This window comes from Plectrocnemia conspersa, unplaced genomic scaffold (genome assembly GCF_051122295.1).
Source record: "Plectrocnemia conspersa isolate PC_06_02 unplaced genomic scaffold, ASM5112229v1 ptg000009l, whole genome shotgun sequence".
In the NCBI taxonomy this organism is placed as follows: domain Eukaryota; kingdom Metazoa; phylum Arthropoda; class Insecta; order Trichoptera; family Polycentropodidae; genus Plectrocnemia; species Plectrocnemia conspersa.
The window spans coordinates 11832561-11857224 of NW_028277173.1; the positions used below are offsets into that span (position 1 = coordinate 11832561).

Genomic DNA, 24664 nt, shown 5'->3' on the forward strand with positions numbered 1-24664 from the left:
TTAAACAGTAGTTAACAGCGATGGTATAAGTGTACAATTAACTTTTAACTCGATTTAGTGTTGCATTAAGGGAAAAGAGACCATGTCTATTGAATAGGCAAGAAAATATTCTTCAACATAGCACATTGCTTAATTGACTCAGAATAAAATCAGAAACTTTGATTGAGATGTTAAATTGTAGCCCCACCGAAATTTAATTATCTTAATAATTAACAATTTAATTGAATTTATTTGATTAAATTTTCACCGGGCTTGGCACTTTCTTACTACCACTTGTTTCTTTAAATGAGGCTGGTGTTTTTAAGAGAAAAATATTTAATTAACTCCATTAGGTATTAAATCAGCTCTATTTGATTGCTTAATTTCTTAAATATAAAATTAATACAAAAATTGAAGTAGTAATACAATACATTATAAATGGCATTTTTTTTAGATAAAACGATTATATTATTATATAATATAAAAAAATCTAAATTAATAATAATTGCTATCTGAGTTTTATTGGCACAAAGTCCTTACTTCTAAGTATGAAAGTTCATGACTTATTATCAAAACCATAAAAATACTACTAAATAAACAATAGTCTCTGTTTTTATATACATAAATATTGTATTATTATTCCTTAATTTTAGGTTTTGTTTTTTGGTACAGAGGCGTTAAGTTGTTAGGCCCTTCACATATATACAAAATAAATAAATAAATATATACATAATACATATACAAAAACAGATAGAAAGGCTACCCAACTCACTGTCAATTATGAGAGTAAATAAATTTACAAAATATAAAACATTTTATAGCAATAAGTGGACGTAAATCCTATTTATTTTGATTTGGTTCCATTAAGCAGATCAATATTGGTACATAAGCAAAATAAAATCATCTTAGTGAATGCATATAAGCTTTTGATCTGGTTCTATCAAGAAAATTGTGTATGTGGTTATTTGAGACGACGTAGTAACCTTTTGTATATAATGTTTGTCAATAGAGATTTCTCCATTATAATTGAAATTTGCTGAATATGCATATACTTCTATGGAAAATATAATTAATATTAGGATGAGTTAATATAACGCTTAGCTTATACATAATATAGTATAAATATGTATATTATGTATTTATTTTCCAGGCGCCTGTTGTTAGAGGCTTCTCTGAATTTGTTATTTGACGTTTTAAAACCAATATTTCAAAGCGCTGCTTTCGGATGAAATATTTGGAAAAAAAGAAAATAATATAAATTCAAGACAACCAGCCAGTGGGAAATATTATTTGAAAGTTAAGTGGTCGGCAGAATTTTCATATTATATAAGCTTTCACATTTATGCAAGTACTTTCATCAATACATACTGAATCTATCATACATACATATACTATATTAGATAACTACCTAAATACAATTTTAAATAGATTTTAATAAACAATTAAAAACGACAACTTCCTTTGAATATTTTTCAGAAATACGGTTAAAATATGTTGGTCATATAATGCACTTGTAAAGATTTACACGCCATTTTAAAGGGTGCCCCATTATTATAGCCAAGGGTGTATATATGTATAAATATACTTTTATATACATCGCATATATGTATGTATATATATAGGTGAATATAATAAAACCTCGTCGCAGATGTGACTTAATTCGATAAAATCATTCCGGAATTCTGCCTCTCGATATTTGGAATATAATTCTAGCGCGGGACCGTTTACCTATTTGATATTGCCATTTTATCAACACGCAAATTCCTTCCTTTAGCAAATAAAAACCTAATTAATTTGCTCGCCCGTTTTGGCGACGTTCGTGTTAAAGATGGCGCTAATAATGGCAAACAATCGCTATGTGTAAATAATACCCCGATTGGTAAATTCGGAGAGCAAATACTTTGAATGACCGAAAAGTAACAAGTATTGAATTTATTTAGGACGAGGGCTATGGTGTTAATTGGATACAGGATTATTTTTTACAAAGGCGATTCAATATCCCTTAAAATTCCGCATTGTAATATTTATTGTAAATGCTTATTAAATAATATTATTGAGTGAAAGTCAATAATTGTTTGGCAGGGTGAACGATGTTATATACATGCAACCTTATTCATATAAATTTGTTATAAAATAAAGATAGCGAACCTTTTTAAAGCTATTTATGGAACAAAGCTTCCTTTATATTCTTTCATTGTTATTAATACAATAAACTTTATACTGCAGCCTGAGCGTAGGTCTCAAAAATCTCTGGTCACGATCTGTCCTGCGTCAGTGTCTTGTGTAAAAATTACTGATAAATTGATTAGCAATATTATACTTAGAACACAAAAATATCATTAGATTAAATATGGTTTGCTTAATTCGATTAGGTTAGGTTTGATTTTGAACTGCAAATGGACGTTTCGCAACTGTCAAATTAAGTTTAGAGCAGCAAATAATTTCCTGTCAGTAAAATTATATATCATTTGTTTGATACATTGTAATTAGATTTATTATTTAAATTATATTTATAGTTGTTAAAATAAAATCCTACTCAAAATACAACATCGCACTTATGAATTTTATAAACTATAAAAATATGTACACGTTTAAAAGACTTAATCGTCCATAAATATTTCGTAATGCACTCATCCACCTAAACGATTTAAATGACGTAACGATTTGGAAGAAATGACTGAAATAATAGTACTGCATATCAGTGTGCCCCTATGGATCGGCGAATCGTGCTTAAGGAGTTTCAACCCGGTTTTTATCACATTGAAATGGCCACTTCTAAGTTGTTCATCCCTTTTTCTACTCTATCGAAGTAGTAAGCATCCGGGTGTATGGGTGGGAGTTAACTAAAATATTTTTAGTAACAGATAATTTAATTTCTTATTGGCAGCATTTGTAGTTTATAGGCAAGTATTTTTTTATATAACATATTATCGAGATTGTGAGTTAATATTTATTAAAAAATATTATTTTCATATAAATAGTTTTGACATAAATATTTGCGAAAAATCAATGAATTATATGTTGTTAAAATTACAGTTTCTTCTCTCTTTAGTTTTGATTGTTAATATTAATTTCTTTGTGTGAATATTATTATTGTTTAAAATTAAAATTATAAGTAGATACATTATAATTGAGTTTTTCAATGATTTAAATTTAATGTTTAATGCCCTAAAGCAAAACATTTTATTTAATTAATGTATTGTTTACATGTTATATCTTCAAAACAATTATGTAAACCTTTTTCTAATATTATATTACATATATACGTATAACTACATGTATTTTATATATTGCATTTAATATAAGTAATACTTGTATAAAAATGCACACATTTATTGAAAGAAAAACAATATATGTAGAGAAAAATTGTGGCCAGAAAAAAATGTTAGGGAAGAATTTACGTCAAAGCTTTTTAGGCAAAGAATATTCCTAGACCTCAAATTTTTCTACGTAGCTACTCCCTCAAACTCAATAATGCTTTTGTCACGCATTAACTATACATTATACAATATATATAACGTATACACTATTTCATTCGTATAAATGCCAAAACAGACTGGCGATGAATTATCGAATAGGTGAGGAAAATACTAATAAGACAGGTTAAGCCTCGATAATTTAGGGTGATAATAATGCAAAAGGGAAAGCACACAGCGCAGGATAGAAGACGCTGACGCCAGGGACGTCCCTACCCGCGGAGAGCCTTTAAATAAATTTCGTTCAAATAAGAACCGAAATAAATTTTCAATGCCCGCCTCCCGTGAGGTTAAACCGCCCCTGTCGACGGGGGTATAATTTATTTAACCCGGTTTCAAACTATAGATCTGGAGGCCGTAATTTGCTACATAGCATAGATTTCTCCTCTCTTTTTGCGGGCGTATAAATGAGAATCTGAGCACCCTTTAGCTATTATGCCAATTGAAACTATTCATGTGACCAGGACCGCTTTCAATTTATGAAACAGTTCAGCATTTGCGTTTGTCAATCGTGTTTGTTCTGTGCGGTTTGGTTTGTGTGTTCGGAAATTAATGGATCGTTTTTTATATTTCACTGTGGTCGTGGTTGTAATTATATGGCTTGTGTTTTAAACACAATGTGCTTTATTCATTTCATAGGGGACACTGTGGCTGTTTGTAACAAGAGACAGTAAAACCAACGAAAAACATGTTTTAAATCATTCAAAGTTAAAAATCTACAATAATTAGTTTTATATAAAGGCGATAACAAATATTAATAAAATAAACACCCATATCTACATATTCAATATTATGTCATTATGATAGTCAGAAAAACAATAACAGATTAAAAAAGCAATGACGGGATTTTTTTATTTTAAAATGTAATAAATTTAAAATTAGAGACTAATTTTATAATAATTCAGCACTGCTTTCTGCACTGAACTATGCTTCCATAATTCACATTGTTGTGTTGTAATCAATATTATAATGCGATATATGATTAACGGAATAATGCCCGACACAATTTTGGAAACGCGGAATTTATCCATATGCATTATTTTAATAGCACTTTGCGGTTAAATGCAACTGTTTTCACATTGATTTATATAGTGTTTTGGCTTGCCACCGAAAAACATCGCATTAGTTTTATTTTTAGTCTCCCTTATATTAGCGTGTACTTTAAGAGCATCGTGAGAGGGTAAAAATATAAAATAAAATTTCAAAAATGTATTGTTAACTTGTAAAATTATTATAAATATTTAAGTTAAATTAATTTATACCTATTAGATAGAAAAAATATTTTTGAAAATTATAGCAATAATTAGATGTCATAATATTATTTATTAAAACTAATATAGATTATTTTAAAAAACTATGTTTTGCATTATGATTATATATAATATACAATATATTTTCAGTATATTTTTTTATTTTCTATTATAAAGAAAAACAAATAACTTTGGCAAATTTTTGTTGAACCTCCCAATATATTATAGGGCTACTTCCAATCCTTAAAATTACAAAGGTGCTCCTAATTTTGCAATCATCTGAATAGCGTAATACATTCATGTAATGATAAAATGCATTTAGAACTTATATAATAATACTTTTGGTGATTAGCAAACAACAACAAAAACTAGATAAATTAAGGAGACTGAATTGAAAAATGTTTGTGTTAATTATGTTAACTAAAAAGTAGTATGTATGAATAGAAAGACCTTCAATGAATGATTAAAAACAAAACGGTTTTCTAAAGTAAGTTTTTTAAATTTATCTAGCCATCATCTTTCTCTTGCTAAGAAAGATGATGGCTAAATAAATTTCTGGAAAAAATGAAGACATTGGATTCTATACATGAAAAAACTTGATTAAAATTAAGCAAGTCACAGTCACAACCATGGTCACGAATTATGCGTAATAATTCGTGATCATGGCTGAAGAATTGCAGCCGAAATATAGAAAAAATGTAAGCGAAAACCGCGATGAATCTCGATGATATTAAATATAAATATATGGATTTTTAGATTTTCGTGAGTATAATTATTTTTGAAAACTCGGGATTCATCGCGATTTTTTCTTACTTGTATTCTATATTTCGGCCGTGATATTCCGGCCATGATCACGAATTATTTGCGACTCACATGATCACGAATTATTTGCGTCGCAAATAATTCGTGATCATGGCCGGAAAATCACGGCCGAAATATAGAATACAACTAAGAAAAAATCGCGATGAATCCCGAGATATCAAAAAATATATATATATATATATATATATATATATATATATATATATATATATATATATTAAAAATTCGCAATTCGCAATTATTCCTACATGTTAGTACAAACGCGTCCATTACAGCCGCTTGGATCATTCATGCGTTTTCAGGCAAACAGGTTTCATGCGTATTTCCTTCCAAAAAACGACCGGCGTAAACCGGTCGTTTGTAAAAATCAATATAAACAAGTTTAAACTTTAGTCTTTTTTGCTATTAATTGTGACAAACAGGGTGTTCTTAAATTATATGCTCACTTAATTTGAATAAAAATAAATTGTTACTACATTATGCGACAACCTATCTTTCTCGAGACAGATACAAACATACACACGCACAAAGTATACGACTCTCCGATAGCAACTCTATGGGTCGAGTGAAAATTTACGACCATTTTTACTATTGATCGCGTACGAACGGGGGCGAGCATAAAAGCTCACAAATCAAAAACGTGCTTTAGAGAGAATTCCAAAGCGCATAATGAGATTTGCGTCAATAAGTGCGGATCGCACGAGGAGTAATTATTTAAATTGCGACGGTTTGCTATATAGACCACCGAAAAAATAGAAGACGTGGCAAATTTTGTCTGGGATGACGATGCAATTTCCCTGAATTTATTACGCAAAGTAACCGAATACCTCGGGAATGAATATTCATATTAATCGCTTTAGTTTTGAATGAATTTTGCGACAAAAAACACTATGGCTTTAATTGAAATTTATGCGCAAACTTTTCACTCACCGCGGATCCGAACCCAATGGCTCCTCGGAAATTAGATTTAATTGACTATAAGGAAACAGCTTTCCGCGTTATATTAAACGGCGCGAATAAGCATACTCAAAGCGCAACAATAAAAGGCGGCGTCAAAAGCCGAATCAAAAAAAATAATAATAAAATAGAGAAAAATGTTCCGTTTCATCCAAATCTCTCTTTGGCGTTTCGCCGACAAACAAAAAGGACGAAATTTGTTAAATTCAGATTTATCACTTGGTCCTTTCTACTGAATAATTCCGCTGTCTTTGTGGACCTGTCCCACTCTTTTGATCTATTTCGAGCGCAGGGCTTATTAAGGACCCGTTTAGAAAATTAATGTTGCATAAACAATTCGAGCGTTTTTGGTTTTGTTGGCGAAACAACCCTATATTTAGTTTAAATATGTACATATTATACGAATGTGTAAGTATATTATGCGGAAGAACGCATAAAATCTTGTAGTGTCATACGAAAGCATGATGTAATATATAGAACAAATCTTTGTATGGAAGAAGCAGTAAATGTCTCGCATGAAATATATATTGCCATATGCATTAATGTGAATTAGCTAATGCTTAATGTTTTATCTTAGAAAAAAGCCAATATTGCAATTTCCTTTCGCCGTACATCTGACAATACATGTTTTAATTTTAGATATACTACATTTTTATTTCTTTATTATTATTATTTTTATTATTTTAAATGCAATCTGTCTATTTTGACAATAAACATTTCGTATAATATATGTTTTCTCTTTTATCCTTTCTCCCAACAACAAACAACTTGAAAATAAAAAAATAAAAAAAACATGTAGAAAGTCTCTCATTGGAGTCTTCTTTTAAATAATTAACAGAAACTGTAGTATGTTTAATTAAGTTAAATTATAGTGTTACATATATTATAAGTGAGTCTTAGTAATTTAGTAATGGTCATGATATTGCTTACGTTAATTAAATATATTTGTTAATTTTAACATATTTACACGCTAAAGTCTACGTCTAGTTATGACATTTTCTTTGAGCAGCTTATTTGCCAGTGTATTGAGTATATAGTATAAAAACTAGTATTTATTCATAATTACTAAAACATAATATAATATGTGTACATAAATAAAATTTCAAAGCATAATAATTTCAATCTGCTTTATACTGACTTAATAAAGAAGAAAAAAACCTTAAATGTTTATTAATTATAAGTGATTCCAAACTATTCATATAAAATTTATTTTTCGCCAGAAACATCCGCAGTTTTTTGAGCTTTTTTCCAATAAACCGAAGATAAGGTAATCGGTGCGCGAACGATACTATTATATATTGGCCCTTGAGGCGAATGGATTAAAATATGAAATTTCCGGCAAAAATCGGAGTCAATTTGGATTTTGTCAGATGCACGATTTCCAATTCCACTAATATTACTTTTGTCTTAAATATTTTTTTATTGAAAGTTTGTAACGAATTGATGGGTATATTATTATAATGTATGGCTAAATACCTTGAAAATTATAGAAACTGTTTTGGCAAAAGTCGCTAAAATTCTGTAGTTTCTAACTTTCAAAAATATTTAGACTCAATATTTTGATATTTATTTAAGGTTTTGTAACCCTAAGGGGTGTGACTCGCAGCTAGTGTGACGCAGGAAAACGCTAGTGAGAATTTTATTAAATTATATTACATATTGTGACATACTATGAATTGCGAGATGTTTTCTCCGAACAGTGGTAGAGAAGCTGGCGTAGGGATGATGTCCGAGAAAGATCCTCAGAGGTTTTGTAGGTAGCGTTTTAGCGACAGTATAGTGAAAGATCTCTCTCTGTTGCGGTGCTCGAATGGTGTAAGATGTGAGCGCTTATGACAATATGTTGCCCGCGGGCGGCGGGTGGTGGACGTCTGCTGGTCTCTTCGAGTATCAGCCAGAGTCTGCGAGTGACTGCTTGTGACTGCCCTCTCTTCTACTTTTAGATAAACCTTAAATACTTCTGACGAATCACAAGCATGCAGCGATCGTTGAAATAAGTATACGCCTTTAGAAAGTGATATTTCTTTGATGAGAATTGCCCAACGGGAATGTTGTGGATCCGGTAATTTATTGTTTCTCGTGACTGCTTCACCACAAATAAATATTCTTTCAATGACGGAGAATATTTACAGTATGAACATGAAACTATGAACACTTGCGTGTTATTTATGTGATTCTTTCTGGTCGTAACGAGGGCTTTTGAGTGGTCCCATCCTTTACGCTACTGTATTGTTTCCTTGTTGATGAATGATCATTTTGGTCACAGTAAATTAACGCGAGTTTTAAGAATAAGACATCAAATTTAATAAAATAATATATTTAATATTATATCTTATTATAATAAATATTATATCTTATTTTGTGATCAGTTGAATCGTTGCACGTAGAAGTAAGAAAAGGCTTGCACTTTCAAATTGTCGATAGAAGTCATAAAACTCTATGACGCCTCTTAAAAAAGTCAAGGAACTTGACTGGAAAATTGTATCGCATTCACCTTATTCCATACCTTGGTATCATTTATTTTGATTCATCAAATATTTTTAGGCAGAAAAAAAAATAAAGACCATTGAAATATTTTTAATCAAAGCCTAAAACATTTAAAGCTAATGGAACTTAAATAATGCCCGAAAGTTAGGAGAATGTTATATTTTTACCTAAAAATTAGATTTTGTGTCATTAAAAAAAAAATAAACATTTATATGTGATTTTTTTATTTAATTCAAAAATCGACAATGTGATGAGTTTTGCTCAGCAACAAATGCATAAAACACCTATATATTTTTGAGCTAGACGACGAAGCGATGTCTATTTTTTGATGTCAAAATAACTAATTTGCACAATTAAATAAATTAGAATATCCCTTTTTCTTGAGAGCATTACTTCCAATAACTCAAAATAAGTCAACCGGACAGTCAACTGACCGTTAAATATCAATCTTTACTTAGTCTCAGCTATCACATAGATATGATAATTATTTTATGTCGATATAACCGCACTAACCCACTTGTGTATCGGTGACTACTAGGAAAACAGTATTAAATTTAAATAGAAGTGCAAAATACCAAAGCACATATTACTTCAGAGGAACAAAATATCAATGGTATCAGATCTTCAGTGAAATATACTGAAATTATTGGTTTTTTCTTGCTTATATTTTTATAACTACCAACATACTATTTTTTAATTATAGCTAATAATAAACTATAAACATGAGAAGGGTTATAAACCGGTAACATGGATAGTAGATATATATAATTAGTATGTTTGTGAAATTATTTAATATTGAAATAAACGTATTAAAAAAGGTGATATTCATCAATAAACATGAAAGTTGTAAGAATTGAGACCTTAATTAGAATACCTCGACCCTTCTCGAAACCTACCGCGATGGATTCGCAAAACAACTTCGAATTGTGGCATCGGTGAGCTTTATCGAGAGCCGGCAATTTACAACACCATAATATTTTACTATTTATTTTACAGCTTCCTCCCTTAGACAAAATTTTATTCAAATGCAGTATGTAGCTTTGTTGAAAAGTACAGGATTATTAATTATGTTTTTAGTAAGCCAATACTAGTACAGTAGTTGCAAAAAACATATTATATACTTTATGTAACAACAAAACGAAATCATTTTCAATGGCAGTTTAGGAAAGAAAATTAGGTTTATTTTTCGTTAGAATTGTTTGTTTGAAAAGTTGGCGCGTACAGGCACAAGATAGAGGTAAAGCCGAAATTCGTGAAGGGCGCCAGGGCCGGATTGGATCCTGTCAGCGGAGCGATCTTTACGGGGGGCGCCTAGGGCGGCAGGGCGCCGGCGCCGCGACGCCGCCCGGACAGTTCTCCGCAAGACGCTGCCGCAGCGTCACGCGGCACGGGCACAAGCACAAACGGTCTAAAAAACCGCCAAAAAACAACGTCAAAAGCACACCACGAGGTATAATTACATATAGTGATATTATCTGCGGTAAAAAATAACCAATCTACTCAAGTGAACCGAGAGTCGGGATAGGAGGGGGGAGTCGGTCGGTATAGTTGCTCATGTGTCAAAATGTCCAATGACAAGTATGTGACAGAACGCCGTCGCGGCGGTGTGTTGTGCGTGTCGATTGTTGTGAAGTGCGATATAATCTTTGGACACTGGATGAAATTCATATGGTGAATATATATTTTTATAATATTAATAAAATCACAATTTTGTCAATATGCTGTATACTTGAAACATTTACATTTACTGGTTTTTAATTTTTTTTAATTCTACAATTATGATTGTGTTTTATATAAAAAATAATAAATTAAAATTGTTTTATAGCAATTTTAATTAAAAAATCTTTTTATAGATTTGTTACTATTTAAATATGCGTATTACTGAATTCTAAGGTTAGGAGTTTTTATGTTAAATATAATTGGCTTATAAGCGCGTTACTAAAAAATAGCCAACAAATTATTATACTGGGTTAATTAAAAAATTTAAAAAAAAATGTTTTCACAATTTAATCTATTTAGATGATGGCTAACTAGAGAACGTATTACAGTGTAGTGGTTTTTTAATTGCCTTATACGAAAATAAAAATAGATAATAGATTTTTCTAGAATTTTTATCACGCTTTTCTTGATTTATACAAATTATATTATCCTTGGAATTTTATGATATCCAATAAATCTTTATTATGCAAATATTTTCTGTGTAGTTAGCAACTTTAAGCATAGCAACCAATCTTGGCTTAAATTATCAGCTCAATATTTATCTGTTATAATAAATTAAGAAAAATAGAAAACCTTATTTTATTAATTTTAATTATAATTAATGTACTTTTCCCAGATATGATTGATTCAACACAATTTTTTTATTCAATAACAACCATAAATTTAACATAAATTTAATCAATTCATGCAACTTTAATCAAATAAAATTAAGTTATTTATCAATATCACTACATAATCAATCTTTTTTTTTCTTATTTGTTCTTTTAACATTTAATATTAAATATATTTAGTATATTTATTATATTTAACTTAATGAAATTTATCAAATTGTAACCGCACTAAGTAAGTAATAAAAATAATATTGAAATGGGTCTAATTAATTGTTGTTTATTAATATTTAATTTTTTGTTGTAAGCGCGCTCTATCTATTAAATTTCGGTCTAACGGCCGCAATCGGGGCAGGTCTTTTAGAGCAAAATATTTATTTTGTAATTATATGAGTATCAAATACACACTGATATTTATATAATATATAAAAAAAACACACACTAATATGTTAGTTAAATAAATACACTAAGATAAAATAATAAAAAAATTAACGGTGGGTTCACAAATTAATTATTCATAGTTGAATTAAAAATATTGTAACCTTATTTTAGATAATAATTAGCTGCTCAAAAATATTGTTTTATTTTATTAAAAAACATACATTGAATTTATCAATAATATTTAAAAATATAAATCTTGTAATAAAAATACGATCAAACTTTTATTGCTTAATGGTAATTATTTAAACACTAGGAATCATAAAATATTAACATGAGATTGATTTTTATATCAATTATTTGAGGCTTAAAAATTCGCTAAGAATATTATGTTGTATTTTATAAAATGAGTCAATGTAATAGTATAAATGATACATATACGCTATTCTTTATAAGCTAAAGTAGAGAATATTCTATACTATACTATTTTAATAAATCATCACGATATTTATCCGTAATATGATCTAGTTTCACCTAATGATGATCAATCGCAATTATATAATAATATAAATTGTAAAACACTAGTCTTTCAGGTCAATAGTCAGCGACTTATGCTACTCATCTATCATGCTGATTAATTATTATTAACAACAACAAGTAATAAAATATATATTACAGCAAAAAGTATTAAAATACCTGTTTATTATTTCTATCTCGGTTATCTTGATTAGCGCTTCACGCAGATCTGAACGTATATTATTTACTGTTCCATCAAGTTTTCCCTGGGGCCATAATATATATATTTTATTCGTTGCTTCTTTACAATACAATGTATTTTATTAAATATTTTGTATCATCATTGTTTCATTCAATTATAATTAAATGCAGCAAATTGGTGGCGTAGTATTTTGAATGTTACATAATAATTTCTCACTAATTCAGAAGTATACAGTAATCAATTAAAGCTTATAGATTTTAAAGATAGTTGTAATTTAGAGTAAAAAAAGCAGCATAGAATTTATAAAATATATTTTTAAATAATCATGGTTATAATAAATAGTGAATTTAAGGTGTGAAGAATAATCAAATTTAATATGTAAAATTGTGATAAAAGTACACTTGTTTTAAAATCGGAAAGGCACGGGGAATCATATATTTTAAATATTCTAAGAACAAGCATTACATATAATATATAATATTTCAACTTTATGTTGTGATAAGACTTTTGAATTACTCTCGTTGAAGCGAAGCTCTGTAATTAGACTATTGTATAATTCGTGGAGGCTTTTCGGTCAAGTATTAATTTTGTATTTTAATTAAGTTACGGTTAAAAGTTAAAATGTCGACATTGTTATCGTTGTTTGTATTGAATTTAATTAAAACTTATTTCCACCGCTGCTTTAGCGTTTGAAATTAATCACTCTTAAATAAACTTATACTAAATCTCTTGATAACGATATAAAATTACTTTATTAGTTCATTTAAACAAATATAACTGTTTATAATAATAATTTATAAATATATTTATGTTACATAACCACAAATTGTATGTGGTAATTTTAAGGTTCGTAAAAGAGAATATATTAGCATTGTTTTTAGTAAGTGTATTTAAATATTTTAATTGCTGTAGAATATTCAGCAAATTCTTAGTACTATTTTAATTATTCTTTGTCCGACTCACAAAGGATTTTTTCAATTAATTGCTTTGAAGAATAGTGTAAAAAGAGAAAAATGCTTTGTCTTTAGTTTTCTCGCCGTTTGAAATCGTCATTAATTCGCACAAACCGTAAAAAAAATCCTGAAATTATTCTCCAAACTAGTGATTTGTAAATACGGTTGCCGTTAATTGTAGTCTATCAGTTATTAAGCCGTACTGATACTTGTATTTATTGAAAAAAAAAAACAATTACCTTTTATATATTGTGTTTTTATTGCAAAACGTTTATGTATTTTATAAATTGAACAGCTCTACATCGAAAGACTATGAGCGATTTGAACTTAGCTATTGTCGTTATATAATGAATTCAAAGGCGGAATTTGGTTTATATTCTTAAGGAATAATAACAATTATCTTTAAGCGAAGAGATAAACATTTAGAGGTGAAACTTTTGAAAGTGCTTTCAAATTTTAACGAAAGGAATAATTTTCTTTTGTGACAAATTTTAATGCTAATAAAACAAGTGGTTATCCAAGATTTGTATTTAAGAGTTTAAGACAACACTTGCGACACTGGATGATTCATAAGTTACTTTAACATTCAAATCACACTCGTATTTAAAACATACGTATATTTATAAAAAAATATATTAATACAATTACGGTAAAATATTGCACAATAAGCATTGAATTTTTCAATAGCAATATTTAATTGTGAGTATATTTGTCCTTGATTTTAGTTGAATTTAAAAAGTAAAGGTCATATATCTATAAGACATATTTGGATAGTAAGCAAATAAATTCTAAAAAACTATTTTTTCAGAATAAAAAATAAATTAGCTCTACATCAGGTGCATTTTTTTTAAATTATGAGATTATTGATTGCAATAATGGTTTATAATTAAAGTTTAAAACTGTTTAAATTTAGTATTATTTTTTTATACAAATATAAAATAAATCGAGAAGTACGATAAATGTTTTAAATATTGAAATATTTCATACACGTAAGCCGAGGGGGATATGTTTGAGTAGTGAACCGGCGACATCCTTTTGGTCCTTTGGGAATAACCGCGCATATGCATATTTTTCTCGTGTATATTTTTTTCGCTTGCCCTATCTTCACACATATTTCCGTTTCCGTAAAACCAACACACCGTGTTTACAAAGCGTTTACATTATGCGTGAGCGAAAATGGCGGCTCCCGTGGGCGTCGGGGGCTCATCTTATACCAGATTTATATCTAGGGTTATAATTCATCGGGGACTTTGTTTGATTGACCAATAAAAAAATCGTAACTTTCACAACGACCGTCACCTTTCGTAGCCTGAAACAACAATAACGACTTACCCCTTCACGACCAAGATAGAAAAAGTATAATAAAGCAAATATATTTTTATCTCCTATCTACAAATCTCATGCTTTTGAAAATATAAATAATATTAAGCGAAAGTTTACAACATATAATTGCAAGGTTGTAAAATTTTTTTTTTAAATTTTAATTATTTTGAAGTATTTATTAAAACAATTTTTAAAACATACTTTTGCTACCAATTAAACTTTTTTTTTGCTAATAATAAATTTCTCACTAGTAGTATAAATGAATACAGGATTGACAAAATACTAATAAGGGATTTAAGAAATATTATAAGCAGTATATCAAACTAATTATATTACTCATATACACATTATATATCAAATTACGTCTTAGGTTAGGGGTTTGGGGTTATTACCCAACCTAAAACACAATTTGATATAAGATACGAAAAATAAATTTAGGGTAGCTCACAATTTTTAATAAACTTTTTTTAGTACACATATTTCTCCTTAAAATGATTTTTTCGATATAAGTTGCTTTTTGCAAGTTTTCATTTTATTTATACTTGTACAATCGTGATATTTTTATTATTTAATAAAAATACTTAAAAATTTGTATAAGCTCGCAAAAGAAAGGTCTGAAAAAAATGCATAAAATACATTTCTTCTTTGAATATTTCGATTCATTGGTTTTTTAATTTTATTTTTGTGTTACATTATTGTAGTCCTAAAATTTGAGATTGTCAATCGTATCTTCATCTTGTACTCAAACAACCTCATCCAATCAGAATTTATTAATTACGCCGAAAGTAATAAACTTCGATGAAAAAGCTTCGGAGAATTCACAAAACAGTTTCGCACAATATTTATATTATGTTTTCAAGGAATTGTTTTCGCCTTCCGCTCATTCGCTTTCTTCTTCTTGTACTTGGTATTTAGTACTTAGACCATCAAAGAAACTGAGTGCTCAGATATTAAATACGACATTATTCTGGACCTGATTTAGTTCCCGATTTCATTTTAAAGGGTTGCTAAGTCAGTCTTGCTGCTTCTCTAAAACGTACCTAATTCTCAAGACATCATTATTTTCTAATATTTTTAAATGCACAAATTTCTTCTATATTTACAAAAAAAATGCAAAATTGTAAATATATAATTATAGACCAGTCGCAGTGTAGTCAGCTTCTACTGAGTTATTTATAATGATTATCCATAGATATAATTTCAAGTCTTGTTAAACTAACAGCACGGGTTTTGTCTTTCTCAATCCACTATTATGAACCTTCTGTCTTTCACAAAAATGGTGACAAAATTTCTTGATGTGAGAATTTAAATAGACGTCGTTTATACAGATTTTCGGAAGAACTTCAATAATATTTGTCATAGGTCATAAAAATGTATCGAATTATTTTAGCGATCGTAGACAGTTTATAACCTTTGGTGGCCAATTGTTGAAGGTGTATTTCACCCCTACGAGGGATTCTTAAGGGTCCAACCTGAACTTTCTGCACTCTATGTTATATAATAATGGAATAAATACAGCAGTTACAATTTTTTTTCTCTGTATGCAAATAATTTAAATTATTTAAATGCATTCTCTACAGAATGATTAAGATTTTTTATGGAGATGAGCTTCCGTCAATGTCTGCCTTTAAATGTTAAAATGTCTCATACAGTAACATTTTAGCATTAGTATATTCCTAAAACTTCGGTGGAAAAATTTTAGATCAAAAACTTTCACTAATGATCTTGAAAACACGTTTAATAGTGGAGGTTTTTCCCTAAGCGCTGACAACGTCTACGATACATCTTTCAAGATGCTCGGATTTATCATGAGGAACGCATTTAACTTTGATTATAAGTCAGTTATTTGCATCCTTTAGATTGCATCAATTTAAAATCTCCGAATAACCAAATATTTCATTTTAATCGAAACAATTTAGAGAAAGTTCTTGATATACCTTTATAAGAGGATATTTGCTTATTATCTGTTCTTATATCCCAGCACCTTATTTTTGGGAGCTCTCGCAGAAAGTTGTATGTCACTAAGCATTTCTTTAAATAACTGAACTATACTGTTGATAACCAAAATATTTTTGAGAAATTACAATTTTGGGTTTTAGAACAACCTTGATAATCGCGTCCTCTTTTGATGCCCGTTAGAGCCAGAACGTCTGGCTCGCCTATGGCTTTCGCCATCCGGCTGGTATTGCAGAATTATGTGTTTAATGGTTAAATAATTGCTTTGTACCATTTAATTTTAATATTTTACGAGTATTTTTTCTACTATGTATTATTTTGTACCTTACTTATATTATATTTTTTGTGTATTATGATACAAATATGTATTATTTTTTTAGTGTCATGACGTGGTGGTAATTTAATTTTGATTTGGCAGTTCATGTTGAACTTTATTTCCGTACTTTAAAATAGTGAAAATATTCTAAAAATAAGGGTAGATTGAAACGTCGTTGGATGTTATCAACTCAACTAAAAAAATAGTCTCACATGCTTAAATAGTTCCCCTATTTTACTATATTTTATTCTAAGTTAGCATTATCTATGATACTTGATTAAATAAAATATGCTATTAAAAACTTTTGATCATCAAATTTAAAGAACTTAAATTGCATCTTTACCGTAAATATGATAATTAATTTTTCTTTTTAATTTTTGGTTTTAAGACAAAGGACACGAATAATCAAAGCAAAAGGATGTTTGTTTTTATAAAAAATAAATTAACACTAGATCAGGGTTATACTGTAATAAGAAATAATTTGCCTTTCACTTGTATTAAGGCTTTGAGTAATTTATATGTTTAGGCACATGAGTTACTTATATCAGTAATCAGTATATAGAAAAATGGTATATATATGATAATATAATTTTTAGTTTAATAGTGTTGGTAAATATATTACATGGTTTACGTAGAAGGAAAGTGTGTATCTTGACAGACAATTAAACTCCTTGAATGCCCTTTTCTTCTCTACGGATTTTCTCTTCACACATTCTTCAACAAACGAAAACAACCATTTGTAATTGATACGTCTGTTTCTCCACCACAAATGGCAATATTTTCGTGCGTCTGAACCTGTCGTTAAGTCGGCAGTAATCCGGAGCGTTAACCGTTCGTTCGCAGTAAGTTGTAACCGTAACGGGTGAAAGCTCATTTTGGAAAATCACGGAAAAAGCGATAGTGTAGCAGTAAAAATAAAAAAATTCTCGTTGATGTTTATTGCGAAAGCTCACCGGGCGCAATAACTAACGGCTCTTTCTCTCTTTCTCCCGACCTAACGGAATTTGTCCGTTGTCGTTATGACACTTTTACGGACGCGGTCCGAATTTTCGAACGGACGTAAAAATTACGATTCGAACCGAAAAATTTACGGCGCTTTCGGTTTTATTGCCCGTTACGCTCAGTCGTTATGGCGTTTCGCGCTCTTCGCGAGATAATTACGACCGTGTTATTTATAAGAAATAAATATCAGAGAGTGTAAAATTTTCACGATTTTTTCGACAGTCGAGCGTAAAAATTGCGATTGGTAAAAAAATAACGAGGTTTGTCATTAGTAGAGGTTTTTTTTTGGGATTTTTTATATAATTTAAGGTCCTAAAAAATTCAATGGATAGCTATCATTAGGATTCAGATGATTAAAACATAATAATATAGATGACTCTTCTCTATTATTTTTTTTAAATCCTATAAAATACTTAAATGACTCATATTCTAAGCTTTTCATGATTTATTAATATTTTTTATATATAAATAATCTTTACTGGTACTTGACAGGCAATTTATCGTTTCAATGAATGCATATTTAAAGCATGGCGTATTCTTCACACTATTTACTTCCATGACTACCCATAAAAATTACTTATACTTTTATTTTTGCTCGCATGTTCATTTTCACTATTTGTAAATCGATTAATATAGATGTACTGTCTAATATTAAGACTTAAAACTGTAGTACTAAAAATATTATATAAACTTGTGAACATCCTTTACGTAGAATATTTTCTACGTAATTACTCCACAGTTTGTCTGCATTTCGATATTACACTGTTTTAAAAATATGATCCTTACCGGTATTACTATACTCCTAATTTAATTAGGCTGATCAAAAAATTTTTAACCGAATTTTGATCAATAGGAAAGCGCAAAAACAAATATCACTTCTCAGAAGGCAAAAATTCATGTCAAAAGCAATAAAATCGTGTCGGCGCTGTTGCAGTGGGAACGCTTGGTAATATAATTTTTAATGGCCAATTAAAATATTTCGCATAAATTATGAATTATGGGAGTTAATTTGTATGTTTATTTGTAGAATAGAAAGGGTTAACTCGTAAAAATATTTAAAATGCCATTTTTGTCATGAGGTCCGGAATCATTATTTTTCCCATGTCAAAGTTCGCCCTCGTCGGCCCTAGCTGAATTTATATCATTTTGTTCGATTACATGTTAAAATGTCTTAGTATTTTTTGCGACTATTTGCTTAAATAGGTTTTATTAATAACATAATTTGTCACATTAAAGCGCATTATGTATGATTCATATTTCAATTTCACTTCGGTGTCGCATCACTAATAATCCGTTAATTCCTTATTTCTGAAGCTATAATAAACTCTTTGACTATCCAGCTCTCAAGAGGATCTGAAGCCATTTATAAGTGACATGAATGAAATTTCTAGTGTGATCAAAGGAAAATATCGAACGCTGTGAAGTACTAGAAAGTATCTGAAAGCTATAAAGATGGTTGATAGAGCAGGCGTCAAGAAATGACAAAGTGCCGACATGTGTGCGTTTGTAAAAGTATTATACTATATGTACATACATGTGTATGCAATATAAGGTGTGCGAGCAGAGTGAATGGTATAAAAGTTTTGTAAAAGATTTTTTTGGATATAAACTTTTACTGTGAAAAATAAAATAAAAATATTGCTCTTGGGGGTACCTCGTGAACTTTTGCAGCTGCACAAAAAACGAAAGCTCATTTCAGGTACTTTCCTTTGATGTACCACATATTAAGCTAAAGTGTAAGCGGTTTTTAAAAGTATATATAAAATATTCAACACTGTATGAAAGATCAATCCTACCCTTTTATTTGGTGTAACATATATCCATCAACGTCTTAAAGACATTGATTCTTAAAACTTTTGCGTTTAATACAAAGTTTTTTTTTAAATATAAGAAAAAATAACATTTAATACGATTTAAAACATATTTTTTTGCTTAGTGTTTTTGTTTCTCTTTAAATAAAACAAAAAACTATGGTACGCAAAGCTTTATATCAGTTGCACATTATTATTTTGGGTATCTACTATATAATATTAACTTACACGTGCAATATTTGTATCTGATGTTATATTTAGAGGTGCAAATTAAAAACTTTTCAAAATTATACATTCTATACCTGTTCTATAGAAATGTTTTGTACAGAAATGCCACTTTTTCTATTTAAAAAATACATAAATAATAGCTGATGAATAACTTATATTAAACCTTAAAGCAAGAAACAAATTTTGAAACTAAAATATGTAAGTTTACACATACATACATTAACAATTATATATTCTAAATAATTAAAATGATAATGGTTATCTAATATAGGTGTAATTTAAAATTATTTTTATATATTATATTTACATATATAAATTAAGATACTTTTACTTAAGATAAAAATACCTATTAACCAATAAATGTTGTGTGTGAAGCAAAATAGATAACCACAATAGTTATCTATTCCCATAGGCAATACCTATCATTTACCATTTCGCGGCTAGTGAAATCACCTAAAAAATTTGTGTAGCTCTAGTTGCAACTGAATTTTTTATATTATTATGTATTTATTCCAGTGGGGTATTTCTTTATTTTATAACTCACTGTTTTTTGACCGTATCTGTTTCTGATTGCTTAACGAAGTATATATGAAAATTCAACAAAAGCAATTACAAACGTTCATTGCTGGGATTTAATTCTAGTGGGATCTTTGAAATTGAATTTGCTCTAATCGTTCAGTGCATCCGCATAGCGTTAACAAATTTTCGAGCTTTAACAACGCTAAAATTAAAGCTGCAACAAACGAAAAGAGAATAAAGACATAACAGAATAAAGCGTTAAATTTTGTTTGCCGGCTACACAAATAAAGGCAGGGAGAAGAATGGCAAAAACACGAAACTCGAGACGAATCTGCGGAACGTTCTATTTTTACTTAGTTTTATTAAGCTTAATCGCCGGGAGAGAATAGCTTTTTTGCGTTTCCCTCTAATTCCACCGGAAAAATATATTATTCACCCCCATTTTGTCCCCGCCCACCGTCTGATCAATCTCACCCCTGGGGGTTGCTTTTTTTCACCCTTCTACTTCTTCGCTCCGCGGGCGGCCTGAGAGCTGTCCGCGTACATAGATGATCCGTCTCGCTGTCGAGTGTTTTTCCTCTTTCGACATTTCCATCTTTTTATTCTCAGAACCACGAATTCATTAAATGATGTTATCAAATATTATGTGGTAGGTATACAAAGATTACATTAAATCTAAAAAAACTTCATTAAATCAGATACTTCTTGCGACGAAGTAATCTGTATTAATTTTTATAAAGCCCATATTGCTTTTAAGGCTTAAGAATGCATTATATCAGTTTTAAATCTGAAGTTAAATATTCCTAAACTATCATTTTTTTTATTAACATTAAATCTGTCTATTTGAACAATAAGCAATTATTATATTATTAAGGGTCGGTTGGTTGAACTTTTGTCAGTGGTGATTACAATACTTATGTTAGCTTAATATATTTGTTTGTTTTAACATATTTACACGATAAAGTTTACGTTTAGTTATAACATTGCTTTTTAGCAGATTACTTGTCTGTATCCTGGGGTGAGATTTAATTATGTTAAAAGATTATTTATTTACCTTTAAAATGATTTATTTTACATTATTTTCTGACATAGTGTCAATCACTTAAAATATAATTGTTTGGCACAAACCAAGGAGCACCGGTTATCAATCTGAGCTATTTTTTTTTTTTGGAATCTCCCAAAAATATTAATATTGGATATGGAGGTCATACTCAAAATTTTAGCTCCATAACACCGTGAAGGTTTTATAATAGAGTTATATATTATCATTTTGTTTTCAATAATGAGCTTTAACTTGATTTTGTGATCCAGTGCGTGCCTGTAAAGTTAAAGTCTAAGATGTTATTTTTTGTTCCAAATATGAGTTTTGCAGATCAGTCTTTTATCAAGATATTTGTGGTATATTGCCCGTTAAGCAAAACCAGAGGATAAGTATCTTTGTTCTTAGTAAATTTAACATAGATTTATTTAGATTCATTTGCTCTGAATTGCTATTTAGAGATCCAAGCTTGGAATTTTGCAAGATGATCTCTTCGATGCTATTTTTAGGTCATTATCACACGCTATTATGTGTAGTCAGCAAACGAAGCAATTCTTGCTGTGTTCATCTGAGGAGTATCTATCGTGTATAACAAATACAGCATATGTTTATGAATATTGCTATATTTGGTACAGTTTTGTATTTAATTCTCTAATTTTATTTCATAGGTATTATTACGAAGATGGGTCAAAGCAGTCTCCTAATTTTGTAGAGTAGTCCAGGGTGCCACACTTTGTCAAAAGCCTTGTCTATATCTAAAAATATGGCTAAGCAATATTTTTATATGGAAACTAAATAATCACATATTAACGCTTTGAAAAACAATATAAGTTAGCAAAACAATTTTGAGATATATTTTATTTAAATCTGATTAGGGTTGGATAAATGTTTAATATTCTTTAAGTGTGATATAAAATATACATCATAAATAGTAGATATACTATTAGTGAAAACATCAAAGATTAAAAAAAAAATCCTTAAAGTTTTATTTGTATGAATTTAATTAGTTAGACCTAATTTGCACTCCGTTTTGTTGGAAATATTTTTATGAAAAAAAAATATCAGGATTTATTTGATAACAGATTTTTCTGTATTAATTGAAGTATAAAATACTGGCTTTAATTTAATCTTAAGATCTAAATTTGTTAATTCATTGTTAAAAGTATTATATATGTATTTAATATATGTTATAATTATTACATGTCGGTTTAATCAGTTTACTATTTAAGTGATTCGTCACTATAGTGTGAGTTTATATATTTAAGTATCATTCCATATGTTTCAGAAGCTGTAAAATAAACTAATAAGTAAATTCACTAAATATTTTAATACTGTGAAAATAAATTTTCGAATAAAAATTCCTCCTTTGTAATTCTACCACCGTACTTATATATTTGTCGTAAATCAATAAATCTTTTATATTACATTTGACATTAAAAATAATGTATTTAGCGTATTATTTTAACTTTATATTGCTGTATAATGTACTTTGATCAATGAATCAATAGAAAGGGATGAAAGTTAATTTAAATTTATTGTGTTACATCTTAATTTAGCATTGATGAATAGCGGTTTGGCGAATCACCTAAATTGTAACTGAATTATTTGATTTATCGTAATTTTAATTTTCGGTCTACTTAGTTAAGTTAAAGTTAAAGATAACTATTAAAGTTGGATGGTATACATTGTTTAAAATGATCGATAATTTGATCAAATGTTATTACAAATTTATCATTGATTTATAAATATTGCCGATCTTTTTATGTATCTTATGTATATCATTATATTAAATTTTAAGACGGATTGCAAGGGTGCGAACAACATATTGATAAATATTCCGATGATTGATGATGCATACGCAGCTCTGTAAGGGGAGCTTTTAATGAGATATAGCATGTGTGTATGCTAGGATAATAAATTAAATTAAAATAATTTATTTATAACAACTCATTATGTTTTTCATTTAAATGCAAGCAATGACTGTAAAAACGATAAGCAAAGATATACATAATAAATGAAATAATCCCAGGGCAATTCACGGGAAGTTAATTCGATCTTGTATCTTATAGAAAAAATATATTATAAATATTAAAATATTTTAAATAATAATATATTCCTAACAAACATAATTTAAATAATTAACTTTAACTCGTATTATTTTACTCTTAAATAAATATATTTGAGTTTCTAATAATACGATTTTTAGATTTTAATAAATATTTTATATTATACAATATTATTTTGGCGAAAAGCAGTTTATTTTAGGTAGTCTTCGAAGTTCAAAGCAAAGCCGATCAGCTTGATGGATTTTTGCGGCAATTTACATTACATTTTTATTTTATAAAAGACTTTTGGCTTTTTATCATTTAAATATTAATACAATTAGCGTTTGGTATAAGGTATGACTTATAAGCTGGTAATACAGGGTGGGCTAGAAGTCGCGAGCCAGCGTTAACAATTTATAACTAATTAATTTTGTAAGTTTGTTTTTTTTAAATAATAATTGAAAGCAAACATTAACAATTAAACATGGAAAGTTTCATTACGGAGCAAAGAACAAAAGTGTTTGAATTATTTTTTACAAAAAAATATTCATTTGTTGAAAGCGAATAATTCAACATTTTCGAGCACAATGATCAGTTTCGATCTTTTCACGAACGAGAAAACTGCAATTAAAATTGCAGCCACGTTTGAACGGGTAAAGAACAGTGTTTCTAAAAATGCAACATCACGGAAAATGCAGTCATAGAAAATTCATGGATAATACAGTGAAAAGAGCAGCTTTGTGCGCAGCAGAAAATGGAGGTTACCTAGGTGATATATTTTTTTTCAATTAATTTATAAAAAAATATTGATTAATTTAAAAAGTCTAATCGACATTTTTGTGATTAAATTATTATTTTTTAAATTATGGGGTAATTAAATTAGTTGGCGACTTCTGAGCCACTTGTATAAACATATTACTAATTAAACAAACAAAGCTTTTACTATTTTATTATTTAACGCTAAATTATTAAAATCTTTTCAATGTGCTTGATGGTATAAATCTTCTAGAAAGTCATATATAAATTTTAACCTGAACTGGTAACTCTGTCTGTTTTAATAAAAAACGCTCTTTTTTAT

General features: G+C 28.9%; 1 protein-coding gene and 1 long non-coding RNA gene across 2 annotated transcripts in view; one reads left to right on the forward strand and one right to left on the reverse strand.

Moving 5' to 3' along the window:
* Positions 1-24664, reverse strand: part of LOC148231934 (uncharacterized) — a 326124-nt gene that overhangs the window by 232093 nt on the left and 69367 nt on the right. The window lies entirely within an intron of this gene.
* Positions 10343-24664, forward strand: part of LOC148231936 (zwei Ig domain protein zig-8-like) — a 97670-nt gene continuing 83348 nt past the window's right edge. Inside the window, exon 1 of the mRNA XM_088191744.1 lies at positions 10343-10642. The gene's annotated coding sequence lies outside the window, so the exon portion shown is untranslated. The remainder of the gene's footprint in view (positions 10643-24664) is intronic.